We start from the raw sequence: 12865 nt of genomic DNA on the forward strand, positions 1-12865 counted from the left end.
ATTCAAGCTTGAGGAGGCAAGAGGCCTGAGAAGAAGGGAGCGCTAAGAAGGACCAAACAGCAAGGGGCTCCTGGTGCTGCTGTGACGTTCGGACTTTACCTTGAAAACAACGCGGAGGCCACTGAAGAGTTTCTGTTGGGGGTAGTGACCAGATCCGATGTGTTTTAGGAAGGCCATCCCCACTCTCCAACAGCTGCCAGGTACGGAAGCAGTTAAAGGGGAGACTGGAGGCAGAGAGATCCAAAATCCAGGGGAGATGGCAGTGGCTGATGTAGGATAGAGGACGTGGGGCTTAAGGAGAATTGGCAGATGGAAGAGGCATGGAATTGACAGGACAACGTGATAGATTGGGGAGAAAAGAAGAGGAAGGTAGAAAGAAGGGCACGAGGCTTCTGGCTTGGATAAAAAAGGCATGTGCTGGTTCCATTCGTTGAGAGGGACCACGTTGAAGTGGTGCCTGACATAAGGCAAGGTACCCAGTAGGTGCTCAGTTAGGTGTTTGTTGGCTCAAAGCAGGCTCTTTATTCTCCTAGCTTCATTCTCCCTCCACCTCTGTTACCCATCACCACACACACTCACACACACACACACGCGCGCACACACACACACACGCGCACACACACACACACACACACACACACACTGCCCCCACCCACTTTACCTCACCCTGTACATCACTGCCTGGTAAACCTTTTTAAAACACCAATTTGTCTGTCAGAATTAAATGGCCCATTTCAGTGGCTCAGGGTTTCCCCAGGCACCACTCAGAGCCCCTCTGCTCAGCCTCCCTAACCCAGCTCTCCATATCGGGCAGCCTGTTTCCTGCGCTGCTTCAGTCAGGATGTCCAGACAGTGGCCGCATGACCTGCGGGCCTCCAGGCTTTACTGAGGCTGTGCTTCCCTCCCTGAGCACCCGCCTTTCCTTCCTTCTGCCACTGCAAATTCATATCAGAGAATCACAGTGGAGACCAGGAAAGCAGAAAGCAATTCTCTCCCTCCTCCTGCTACTTCTGTTAATTCAAGGCAGGCTTAATTCTTTGACATCCAGGCAACCCGTAGGTCTATGATTGAGGAATTTGCAAGAGAGGTGAAACAAGAAGTAAGTTTATCTAGATTATAGATAAATGGGCTAATGAGATATGTCTTAATACATCCTTCTAGCACATTCCAGACTCTCAGAGTCCTTTTGATGTGGAAACACGTTTATGAAGCATGAGTGGATTATGATTGTCAGGAAAAAGCAGTTTTCTTCCAGGCCTTGAGCTATAAAACCTGCTATTCCCATTCTCTCTACAAATGAGCCCACTTTAGTACATCCCGCTGGGAAATGAAGGCAATTGCTTTATGCCTGGGAATTACCAAAGATTTACTTGAAAGTGCTACATCACACTCAGTGGGAAATAAGTCTAAATGAAAAGGAAAACAATTAGCCCAAATGTGTCAACCTCAACAGTATTGATTGGTTGATTTTAAAAGCCCATTTTGATTTCTAGAATCAAAAGTTACGAAAACAAACAACAAACAACACCCCTCACTCCAAATAGTTAGGGTCCTCAAAAGAGAAGCTCCCGGGACAAGCACAGATAGGGTTGTGGACACCCACCTTTGAAGGCCACCCACCTTTGTGTTTGAGTCCCACCCATGACCCTAGAAAGGGTACCTCGCTGGACAAACTGGGCCCTCACATTGTAATCCCTCAGGCCAAGAAAGCTACAGAGCCCCCCAAAACACCCAGCAGACCCAAGTTCTGCTGTCTGTCCTCCAGGCTTCCCCCCAAAATATGGCAGGCCTGCTGCCCCAAGTCGACTTCACTCTTCCAGCCACTAGGGCAGCGTTTCTCCAGCTATGGTCCAAGAACCACAGGCACGCGCATTAGAATCATGTGGACACTTTGTTTCTCACACATGCAGATGCGTAGCCCCTATCCTGCACCTACTGAGCCCAGATCTCTCAAGGGGGGGTCATTCTCCAACACCATCAGTGGAGGCTCACTAGCAAGTCTTCTCTTTTCTCCCAATTCATTTGCATGTTCCTTCCATTGTTCTCCTTATCCAGCTTAAAGTCTCTGGTCCAAAGTTTTATTCTAAATGTCCCTGCAAGTGCACTGTGTCCTGCAATTCTACTGGGTGCCCCCAGTAAACGCACACCCCATCCACCCCAAAAACTCTCTCAAGTCTCTTCCACCCTCTTCGAACTACAATTTCCTAATTACCAGTGCTACTACCTTGTAGCAGTTGACCTTGCTCCTAATTCTCGAAGGATTTAGGGGCTGCCAAATGAGAATTCCCTCCTCCTCTAAGTAACACACACACACACACACACACACACACACACACACACGCGTGCGGTTCCACTGGCCTCACCCTTCACCCTGACACTGACTCCCACCTCACCCTCCTTCTCAGAACCTTACACTATCAATATACTTCCTTTCTCCTGTGTGTTTAGTCCCGCCTTCTCAACCAAGTCCTTCCTTTAGGCTCGTTTTTCCCCCCTGTTGTAGAGTATCATTAGAGTAACAAATTCGTACGGGGAATCTCTCCAGTATCCCTGGAGAATCATTGCATCAGTAAGGACATACTCTATACTCAGCCAGCACAACTGAATGGTAACCTGATTGTTTTCCATCAATCTTTAATAGAATGAAGAATATGTTTCAATACAGCATTTTTAACTTTTTTTTTAATTTAATTTATTAAAAAATAGAGAAACTAGTATAATGAACCCCCACTTACTCAACATGGAACCTCAACAATTATTACCATTTTGCTAATGTATGTTAGAGCAAATTTCATGTATCAGGTGATTACAATATGCATCTCTAGCTGACAAGGGCACATTTTAAAAGAACATAACCTCCCTGCCATTATTATAGCTAAATAATTAACAGTGATTCCGTATTATCATCTAATACCCAATCTGTAATCCATTTTCCTAATTGTCTCAAGGATGTCTTTTTACAGTTGGATTGTTCAAATCAAGATTCAAACAAGATCTTCACATTGTATCTCATTGTTAGGTCTCTTAAGTTGTTTTTATCCTGTAACAGTCTCCTCACCTTTATTTTTTAAACGCCATTGATTTGTTGGGCCATATTTTATGTAGATTATTGAAAATTCTTGATTTGGCTGATCAGGTCCTTACAGTGTTGATAATTTGTGTCTCTAGCCCTCACATCTCTGGTAAATGGGTAATTACATCAAGAGGCCTGATTAGATTCAGGTTCAGTCTTTTTGTTAGTAAGAGTATTTCACAGGCAGTACTTTTTAAACATGCTGAAGTGGTAGAGTCCACTTTTAGAAAAACTCTCCCTCATCTCCTGTCTTCTTCCAACGACCAACTTTTCTATGTCCTCCCATTCATTCTTCCTTCTTCACATCCTTGTTTCCATCTGCTTACTTCTGTCACAGTCTTTGCACCTGCTGTTACCTGCCCCAGGTATGCCTTCCCTTAGGTAAATCAGCATTTCCTTCCAATCTCAGCTAAAGCATTTCTTTCTCTTGGATTCTTCCCTGACTTCCGTGATGAGATCAAACCTCCTTACTATCATGTTTCCCCGACAATAAGACCTAACCAGAAAATAAGCCCTAGCGTGATTTTTCAGGATGACATCCCCTGAACATAAGCCCTAATGTGTCTTTTGGAGCAAAAATTAATATAAGATCCGATCTTATTTCTGGGGAAACATGGTAGATAAATGCTCTGAGCACCACGGACTTCTCCCTTGCAGCATTTACCACTGTTGCACTTCTACATCTATTCGTGTGATTATCCCATTAAGGTTTCTCCCCTTTTAGACTGAAAGCATCTTAGGGCAGGGACCACATCTGATTTTGCTCACTGCTGTATCCTCAATGCCTAACACTGTATCTGGCACATAATAAACTTTCAAAACAAATCCTCCCAAATCATGAGTTGCTTGAATGAAGGGGTTTGGGATCAAAGGGAATGAATCTTAGCTAAGGTGCCCTTTACCTGGCTGTCATATAACCTTTATAGTCCAAAATGGAAAACTTTTGAGAGTAAAAGGGGGGTACTCTTAATAATGAAGCCAGGACAACAGGGTAACCCAAGACCTTCCCATGAAACCCAGGATATACGGTTACCCTCTCTGTCCCTTAACATTATCCTAGAGTCTTTCCAATACTTCTTAGGGAGAGAATAGGACATGTATACCCAAGGTACCTCTCTTGGGACTTCCAAGATACCTTCTTTTCCTGGTTTATGTCTGAACCTTTGGGGCACATCATACAACTTAAGCACAAACCCCCTAGACATCCAGACTTCGCATAATATTTTTTTCTATACATCATGGTCATAGAGAAATCTGCTCTCTAATTTGCTGTTAATGGGAATATAAATAGGTACAGCGTTCTGGAGAGCATTTTGGTAGTTTCTCTTCAGAGTTTTCAGAAAAGGATTTACCTTTTACCTAGCAATTCTGCTTTTAGGAATTTGTTTCACAGAATAATCAGATAACACTCAAAGATATTTGTGCAGTAATTTACTGTTAAAAAAATAAAAGTCCCCCCATGCTTCACCCCTCCCTGTGTCCACACTGTTTGGCCCTAATTGTGTAGAGCCATTCCCCTCTGTGCACTCGGCCGGATGACTTGCTTTGGCCAACAGGATGTGAGCAAATATGACCCAAGCAGAGGCTTGCAAAAGTGCTTGCACATTTCTGTGCAGCCCTTGCTCTGCGAGAAGACATCAGGGCTAGCTTCCTAGAGGATAACTCATCTGGAACAGAGTAGAATTGCCCTGGTTGTCTGAGCGGTGGCCATCCTAAAGGAGTCAGGAGCCAGCCAGTCCCCACATATGACCAAATCAAAATGAAGAGGGCTGCTCAGCCAACCTTCAGCTGCCTGCAAAGGCCCAAGTGAGCCCAGCCCAGCATAGAACAGAAAAGACATGCTGAGTCCAGATCAGCTGAACACCAGCAACTTGTAAACTAAACAAATGTTTATTCTCATATGCCACTGAGATTTTTTTGCTCACTGCATAGTATTCTTGTGTCGATAGATAGCCGTTTCAATTGCAGTTTAAACATCCAGCAATTGAAGAATGATGCAACATCATGCAGCTAGAGTCGGGGGGAGGTGGAAGAAGGGGGGCAAAAAAGAAAAAAAAAGAATGCTACGGAGACATATACTGACTTGAAATGTTCACAACAGACTGATAAATTGCAGAAAGGGGAGCAGGTTGCAAAACAACATATAGAATATGACACCGTTTTTATAAAACACACGTCTGTCTATATTTGCAAATGAAAGTGTTGCTGACATGGCTATCTCTGGGTGGTAGGATTTGGGTGATTTTCATGTTTTGCTTATCTGAGTTTTACAGTTACTCTGTAAGAACATATGTCACTTGTGTAATTTTTCAAAGGGAAGAAAAATATCTTTGCCCTAGAGTACAACATTTTGTTTGATTATCTTCTGGCTTATCGGTAATAACCTTAAATGTTTTTCAAGCACTTTTTGTGGATAAGGCCATAGTTATTCCTGTAGCATCCTGTGCAGGATGCTTGGAAGCATCACCTCTTCCAGGATTCACCAGGGATTGCAGGTAGCAGAACACACTTGTCTAATCCCACCGGCAAACCTGAGAAAGAGAAACTCTTTGAGTGGAGGTGGCTTCACACCAGCCCAACCTCAGAAGCACCCCATGTCCACAGCCTACCATTAGAGTCAGAGAAGCCTTAGGGCTCCCTCCCCCAACACAAGGGTTGGGGAAACTGGAAGGAGTAGAGCACCCCCAGGAACTTCCTGCCTACAGGGCTTAGTTATAACTCTTGAGCAAACAAAGAGAACTTTTTTCTAAATTTCTATGAACAGGGTATCAAATTTCATACATTCAAAATAAGAAATTCAATGCCGCAGGGCAGGCCAAGGATACCTAACACTCTAATTCTTCCAAAGGCAAAAAGGACCGTCTTTCTTCATTTCTTTTCTTTCCTATTCCCCTTTTCTGTTCTTTTTAATGTTTTTATTCCTTTCTGTTTTCTTTCTTCCCTCCCTCCAGTCCTCCTTCCCTCCAGCATTCCCTCTTGCCTTCCTTCCTTCCTTCCCTCTCCTCTTCCAGCTACTCATCAAAATTCCCATTTTAGTGTTCCTACCAGTTTTGGGTTCCAGCAGCATCTGCTCCAGGTGAGCTAATGTTGGCTGTTATTTTCTGTATTCACAGATTTCAGGAGGCAATTTGCCCTGCAACCTCAGTTTTCTAGTGGGTTCCGGAAAAGTGACCGATTTTCAGTTTGTTCAGAATTTTTCTTGTTGTAAGGTCAGTAGTGACAACCTCCAAGCTCTTTACTTTTTGGAGTTTAAACTGGAAGCCCCAGACAGGCTAATTTTCGATTGCCTGAGGCTAGCCTTTTGATTGGTGCGTATGGCTTTTACTGTAAAATTCAAGAGTTGGTAGTAACAGGCTTATCCACCCCCAAGAACATACTTTTTATTATTTGAATTCATTTAAATTTATTGAGACTAATTTCACGGCCCAGAAGATGGTCTATCTTCTAGTGAATTTTGTGCACTTAAGAAAAATGTGTATTCTATTGTTGGGTAGAATTTTGTAAAATGTCAATTAGGTCAAGCATTGTTAGTGTTGCTCAAGTCTAGAATATCTTTGCTGATTTTCTGCCTACTTGTTCCACCAGTTATTGAGGGAGCATTTAAAAAAATCTCTGACTATAATTGTGTATTTCTATTTCTCTTTGCAATTCTATCTTTTTTGCTTCATATATTTTGAAACTCTGTTATTAGGTGCATAAATACTTAGAATTGCTATGTGCTCTCTGTGTGACATGAAATGACTTTTTTATCCTTCGCAATATTCTTTGCTCTGAAATGTACTTTGATATAAATATAGTCACTCCAACTCTCCTTTAATTAGCATCAGCATGTATATTTTTTCCAGCCTTTTAGTTTCTTTGTGTCTTTATACTTAAGGGGTGCATTTCCTTTAGGCAGATATAGCTGGGTATTGCTTTTTTACCCAATTTGACAATCCCTGCCTTTTAAACTGGCGTATTTATACAAATTACCTTTGATGTGATTATTAACATGGTTAGATTTAAGTCTATCATCTTGCTATTTTTTTCTATTTATCTCATCTGTTCTGTGTTCTCTTTTTTCTCTTTTCTACCTGATATTGGATTATTTGTTATGACTACATTCTATGACTGTTGTTGGCTCATTAGCTATAACCCTTTGCTTTGATACTTTTGTGTTGCTTTAGGTTAGAATATACTTCTTCACATTGACAATAGAAGTTAAACAGAGTGCATTGCTCAAGAAGACTCACAGGACCCAAAATGACAATGTTTATAACCCTGCAGGAAAAGGATACAAATACAACAGCATTAAAGCAAAGACATGCATCACAACCAAAGTCTGTCACAGCAATGGGTCTGGAAAGGTCAGGAGGAGTCTCCTATAGTCCCCCCTTCTGTAAGGAACATGGCCTAATGCAGTCCATATCTTGGATCAGGAACCACTGCCATGTATACAGAACACGTGAGAACCAACGAGTCTCGCAAATGGTGTCTCACCTGGTCACACAGCCGTATTCTTGCTACGTAACAGCAGAGACCTCCAGGAGTTTCAATAGACAATGCTGACAAGTCGGTAACAACTGCCCCCCAAACTCCTCAGACCCATGGTTTCAAGCCAACACTTGAATGGGTATGTTTCATGCCTTCACTAAGGCTCAGGGCTATGCAGAAACTGTAGCAAAACAGCTCAGGTGAATTCTTAGCCTGCTGGCATAACCCCTTCAGCATATCTACTGCCGAGTGATATTATACTGCTTCATGTATAATGTAAGAACCTTAAAAAGGTGTACTTCGCTTTTTCTCCTCGTGGCTTTTATATGTTTGTTATTATGCATCTTACTCATGCATGTCATAAATCTCACAACACATTGTTATTATTTTTGTTTGAGCAATTATATTTTTTAAGGTTTTGAATAATAAGAAACATATCTTATACATTTACCCTTTCAGTTCCCGTTTCTGGTACCTTTACTTTCTATGTGTAGAGCCAGGTTTCCATCTGGTAACCTTTTCCTTCTGTCTTTTTTGTTTCTCCAGTTTGCTTTCTTTTGCCTTAAATGAATGTTTTCTAGTGTAACATTCCTTTAATGGCTTTTTCATTACATATTTTTTGAGTTGTTGCCCTAGTCCCTGCTCTAGGGCTTATACTACGCATCCTAACTCATAAGAATCTAGATATATGTACTAACGTAATTCAGTGAGATACAGAAATGTTAATCCTATGTAACTATTCCCTTTCCCCCTTCTCACACTATTGTTGTTATACCTAGTACATCTACATGTGTTACAAACCCAACAATACATTATTATAATTATTACTTTATGTCTTTTAAAGGAACTGAGAAAAGAGAGTAAATATAGTCATGACTGCATACATTCTGAGAAATGTGTCACTAGGCGATTTCCCTGTTGTGCGAACATTGTAGAGTCACGCAAACTGAGAAGGCATAGCCAACAACAGTAATTATTTGTGATATATTTTTATACAACAGCAGCACAGTAGGTATGTGTACACCAGCGTTACCACAAACATATTGTAGTGTAAGTCCCAACAGTGGCTTTTCTTTTTGTGTCTGACTTAAGTTTTGATTATTGAGGTATCCACTTCAAAGAGACAGATCTCCACTTCCTCTGGCTGTCCTTGAGTGACGTCCTTTTCTAATAGACTGCTAATTGAGTGAGTGAAATGTTTCCCTAGATTCTGTGAACTACTCTAGCAAATTAACTGAACCCGAGAAAGAGGTCCAATTGATAGCCAGTTGGTCAGAAGCTCAGATAACATCCTGGACTGGTGATTGGCATCCGAAGTGGAGAGGGCAGTCTATGGGACTGAACTTTTAACCTGTGAGATCTGATGCTATTGCTGGGTAGATAGTGTCAGAATTGAGTTAAATTGTAGGACACCCAGCTGGTGTTGCACGATTGCTTGGTGGTATGAGGAAAACACCCTACACATCTGGTGATCAAAAATGTCAGAAGTGAAGTGTGGTAATAGTATTCAGAGAGTAAATGTAATACAAATGGAGACAATATAGTTTTTCTTTAATCCCTGCACTGTATTTTTCATCTCAGATATCATATTTTTAATCTCTCAACTTTTGACTTATGTCTTTTTACTATCTTCCTTGTCTCTTCTGGATGTTTTAGACACGTTGAATATAATTATAATACCTATTTTAATGTTCTCTGTTCAGTCTAACATTTGTGTCAGTTCTGGGCCAGTTTTTAATTGATTGTTTACTCTCCTCATTATGGGTCATGTTTTCCTGCCTTGTTGTGTCTTTTAATGGATGCATTAAATTGTGAGTCTTACCTTGTTGTGTGTTGGATATTTTTTACAGTCTCAGAAATTTTCTTTAGCTTTTTCCCCGGGTTGAAGTTCAGTTACTTGGAAACAGTTTGATCTTTTCAGGTCTTGCCTTTACATTTATTAGGCATTTTCTAGAGCCATGCTGTGTCTAGGGCTAAGTATTCCCCACCATGGAGGGTACTGCGTCTTTCCAGTCTGGCTGATGGGAACAGGCATTGTTCCTCGCACTCACTGCTGCTTCTAACCCTCTCAGATTGTTCATTCCTTGGCCTCCGCTGAGTGCACTGATCAGTACTCTGCTGAACACTCAAGGGGCTCTCTTTCTTGCAGCTATCTGCTCTCTGGTACTGTCTCCTAAAAACTAAAACTGTGGCTGACTTGGTCTCTCTGAACACTCACCTTCCTCTTTTCAACTCAGGGAGTCTGCCAGGCTTCATCTTAATTCTTTCTCCCTGCACTGTGTCCTGGAAACTCTACTAAGACAGTAAACTGGGGCAATCGTAGGACTCGCTTTGTTTATTTCCAGTGTCTTTTGTTGCCTGGTATCCAGTGCCTTGAAAACTGTTGTTTCATATAGTGTGCCTGTTTTTTGCTTGCTTGTTTGTCTGTTTCAATTGGGAGGGTAAATCCAGTCCCTGTCTTACTCCATCTTGACCAGAAGCAGAAGTTGGTAAGTACTATTATTCTATTATTTGTTCAGAATTGTTGGGCACCTATGAGCCAATCACTGTGCCAGGTGCTGGGTATACCCTGGTGCTGGGTATATACTGGTGAACCTTGTCCTCAGGGCAAATCTGTCTTATGGGGATCGGCTTCTGTGGGAAGGTACTAAATGTACACATAAACATGAATCAGATGTGGTCCTTCAACTCAAGGAATTCAGAATTAGGAGAGACTAAGGAAAATTTGTTAATACAAAGCAGAATGAAAAGTGTTATGTGTGAGATACAAAGGCTCTGGGCATATTGGGGGAAGTAATGCATTTGATTGGAGGTGTAAGGGAAAACTTCATGGAGAAGGCACATTTGAGTTGGCCGTGAAGAATGAGTGTAATTTTGTTTGGTGTTGAAGTAGAAGGAGCTAGAACACTCAAAGTGCTTTTAAACATGAAAATAGTTAATCATGGTTCCTTCTGGCTTACACAGTCATCTGGCTTGTTCTTCCTTGCCAACAGAACCTAACCATGTGCTTCAGAGGCAGCTGTGTACTTTTCAGCCCCAGGGAGTGAATCTTGATTTGTCTCCATCAACCCTGGAACTTTTCATCCCCCTTGTCTATCACTGGATCAGGCATAGGCATGTGACACAATTCTGGCCAATGAGATGTGAAGGGAAGTCTGCTTGGAAAATTTTCCTCCTGATAAAGGGAGGAAACACTCCTCTTCCCCCTACCTTGGAAGGGAAACAAACAAACAGAAAACCTGGTTCCTTGGTGATGTCATCAAGCCACTGAAATCAATCTAACGCGAGACTTCTTGTTACATGAGATCATCAAGTTTTCTTATTGGTTTAGTAACCTCTGGTTGGATTTTGTTGTAGTGGGTGAGACACACACCCTGACCTGCTTACCTATCTGAAGCTTGCATTCCTTTCCACTGGATTCACCCGCTGCTAAATGTCACTTGTCTTGCTTCTGGTTCCTTTGCTTCATCAAGCATGAAGATTAACCTAAGAGATGACAATGTACTTAGCTATATATGCACATGGGGAGAAATAAAAACTGATTTCAAAAATGAAAGAAAGTAATTACACAGTAAAATACCTTAACTGGTACTAGTCACTACTCCTGAGTCTTTGGTTGAGAAAACTTGTTTCTCTCGCATGGCACGGTGGAAGGATGAAAATGTAAAGGAAGAGAGTGTAGGCAAGCCCAGGGGAAATTACACAAACTCTCCCACATTCACAGCCCTGCTGGAATTCCCTGGTAATTCCCCTGGGAGCCAAGACTACCTCTGAAACAATCCAACTGTTGAAAACCACTAGTGTCTGGCAGGAAGCCAACTAGAACAGGAGCCAAGGATGTGCCGTCCTCATTCCTGAGAGTCTGGATCAATCCCTGGGGCCCAGGCCTGCCTGGGGCAAAGTTGTGAATAAGCAAAGGCCGTCTCCAATCTCCACCCACTTTCCCATTCCCTTCCTGGTCCTTCCCCTCTTTTCCTAGCTCTGATCTCTCTTTCTGTGCTTCCTCCCACTTCTCCTTCCCCTCCCTCCTCCCAACAGTTCACATCCTGCTTGTCTGATAAGCCAAGAGGGTACTAAGCCACCTACCTCAGGACCCTTGCTTTTTAATAGGGAGCTCTTACACACCCCAAGTAATGCTTCTCTACTGCTAGATATTCAAGCCTCTAGACTGGCAGTGGGGAACACATCTGTTCTGGAGCATCTGTGCCATGGAAAGTCAGCCCAGGTAGGGTAAGGCATCAAGACCTACATGCCCAGGTCTCACTCCCACCTGTTGGGGAGGGACAGGGTCACAAGGACATTACCTCAAATACACTGCTTTCTGCAGCTCACGCAGGGCCTTATCCTTTTCTCATATACCCACACCCCTACTGTCTGGCTCATCCTATTCACCTTCAGTCTCAACTTAGATGCTCCTTCCTCTAAGAGGCCTTCCCCAAACAATCCCCAAGTCTGGGTCCTGTACCTCTGACGTGCCCTCATTATATTGAATGCCTTCCACCTGGAGCACTTGTCACTCTGATTTGCAATCCGTGGCTGCTCAGTAAATCAATACCCAGCAATGGACCTGACTGACATTTACCAGGTGCTCAGTTTATTGAACGAATGAATGAAGGAATGAATGAATATCTGTTCACATAGTCTCTGCAGAGACTATGACTGTGTATAGTTCCTCACTGAATTCTCAGCACTTAGTCCAGTGATTCGGCCATGGTGGGCACGCAATGGTTATTTGTTAATTGATTGAAAGAAGTCTTCATAAGAAAGGTACTTGCATCTATATTGCAGTTGACAATGTCCAGACATGCTTAATACAAGGGCACAAAGCGCTGACCAGGGACCTTTTCTAGACTATCAGGGATGGGTGACAAAGCAGGAATAGCAGAACAGCTTTGGGGAGTACAGCTGTCCAGGGCTGTAACAGTGGGCTCCTCTCTTCAACCAGTTTTAATTTTCTAGGGATTCTTAACCTGTGGTTCAGGAGTGGGGCTTCAAAAGATCCATGAATCCTCTGACACTTTAATCAAACATCCATGCCAGGAACTGTATGTGCATTTTTCTGGAAGAGGGTCCATGGCTTTCAATGAGTCTCAAAAGGCTGTGAAACAAAAAGAATCGTTGTTCTCGACTTGCACTGTCCAATGTAATAGCTACTAGCCACATGTGGCTATTTAAGTTTAAATTAAATTTTCAATGCCTCAGTTACACTAGCTACATGTCAAGTGTGCTCAATAGCCACTATCTATTTGGACAGCCCATTACACAACATTCCCATCATTGCAGGAAGTTCTACAGAGCTTCTTTATATTGGTAGCATTA

General features: G+C 42.4%; 1 long non-coding RNA gene across 2 annotated transcripts in view; it reads right to left on the reverse strand.

Moving 5' to 3' along the window:
• Window positions 1–12865, reverse strand: part of LOC109450861 (uncharacterized) — a 31841-nt gene that overhangs the window by 17297 nt on the left and 1679 nt on the right. The window contains exons 2-4 of one of the 2 annotated variants that reach the window (XR_016018350.1): window positions 12517–12644; window positions 10934–11032; window positions 625–7333 (exon numbers count right to left, since the gene is read on the reverse strand). This is a non-coding gene — a long non-coding RNA (uncharacterized LOC109450861). Of the gene's footprint in view, window positions 1–624; window positions 7334–10933; window positions 11033–12516; window positions 12645–12865 lie in introns of those variants that run through there. The other variant, XR_016018349.1, reaches the window with a different exon arrangement.

This window comes from Rhinolophus sinicus, chromosome 14 (assembly GCF_057876585.1).
Source record: "Rhinolophus sinicus isolate RSI-liver-muscle chromosome 14, RSI-T2T, whole genome shotgun sequence".
NCBI lineage: Eukaryota > Metazoa > Chordata > Mammalia > Chiroptera > Rhinolophidae > Rhinolophus > Rhinolophus sinicus.